Raw genomic sequence first — 1,674 nt, forward strand, 5'->3', positions numbered from 1 at the left:
GGCATGTGGTGCTGGGGGATTGAACCGCGGTCCCTGTGCTTTGCTAAGCTTGTTCTAAGTAGGTGCTTTAGACCACTGAGCCATCTCACCAGCCCCTCAGCATTCTTCTATTATCTCTCCTAAAGTAGTAATAGCTCTAACAATCAATAAATTAGTTTCCAGTTTTCCATAAGCTGACAATGAAAGTAATAAATGAGCTTCTAAGAAAGTATTGTTCTTACTTGACTGAAATATCCTAATGCTAATTTAGAAGGATTAATATGATGGAAGTCAAATAAAATGGGAGATGGAATATTAATTTATTACTATTGCTATCACAAATTTCTACAAACATTAGATAAAACACTATAAATATATTATTGCACAATTCTGTAGATAACAAGGCTCTCAAAGGTATCACTGGACTTGCTGTAATCTGAACATTTGTACACCCTCCCCCATACATTTATTAAAATCTATGAACCAATGTAATGTCTTATTTTATTAATTTTATTGAGAAACAGCAATGAGACAGCTTCAAAACCAATTAATAGGAGAGTTTCAATAATTAATACATTGCATATTGTTATTTTCTTAGTGGTTATTCATAGTAAAAGATGCAGACATGATATCCTGTCCAAATGCTATTAGAACAAATCTTTCTTATTGAATTAAGAGAAAGTAGCTGTATATCTATTCTATTTTGTATATACAGATTAAAAAATGTTCCTTCCTTTGTATCCCCTATTTTGTTTAGTTTTGTTAGAGATGGGTATTCCATTGCTATTTAAATACTGTAGGTGTGTGAATTTAACAAAATATATTTTTTTATTTTTTACTTTATTTATTTATTTAATTTTGCAGAACCAGGGACCGAACTCAAGCCCTTGCACTTACCAGGGAAGCGCTCATTCCACTGAGCCATCTCTCCAGTCCCTAGCAAAATAATCCAATATAGACCAATTGTAGATAATAGTAGTGGGTTATCCATAGCACTAGCAATATCAGAAGTTGTTGACTTGAGCCTTTCACAGCTCAGCATATTAATATAGCTTTACTTTTTATACCTCATTTTTATATTCTTCTACTGGATTGTTAAGACCAAGATAAAGCAAGACCTATTTAACAAAAATGTAAGTTTTGTATCTGATAAGGTCAGTCAAGTCACCTCAGGATTTATACTCTTACCCTATAATGCAGGTTGCAGATCCTTTGTCAATGTCAGGCATGAGGAAGAGTCATGGCCCATGGCTTTACCAATTTGCACTCTATGAAACACTGAGAGAATGTTTTCTTTCCATGAGACTCTCCTTAGCCACACTCTATAACATCGATAACATTGCTCTGTGGCCCCATAATCGTAATCAGAAAATTTGAGACACAACTGAGTTACATGATGTTACAGTATAAGTTCTCCTATGTCCTGAGTCTTCACTAAACTTGAAAGGCTAGGGCAAAATGTTGGCTGTCCTTGCAGCCCTTCTCTTGCTCTAATTTTTAGAATAAATACTTAGGTTGTTAGCCCTCAAAAAGAGAAGGTTATTATGACCCTACAACATATGCAGTTTGGTTTATCCTCACTGTCTGAATATCAAACATCTTAGGCATAACATGGAACAAGTATTTTCCATCTGGTATTCATATGTTAAAATTTAACTCTCTACAGAATATGGAGAAAAAAATTAAAAAATAAAA

Source organism: Octodon degus, unplaced genomic scaffold, assembly GCF_000260255.1.
Source record: "Octodon degus isolate 3935 unplaced genomic scaffold, OctDeg1.0 scaffold00150, whole genome shotgun sequence".
Taxonomy (NCBI): Eukaryota; Metazoa; Chordata; class Mammalia; order Rodentia; family Octodontidae; genus Octodon; species Octodon degus.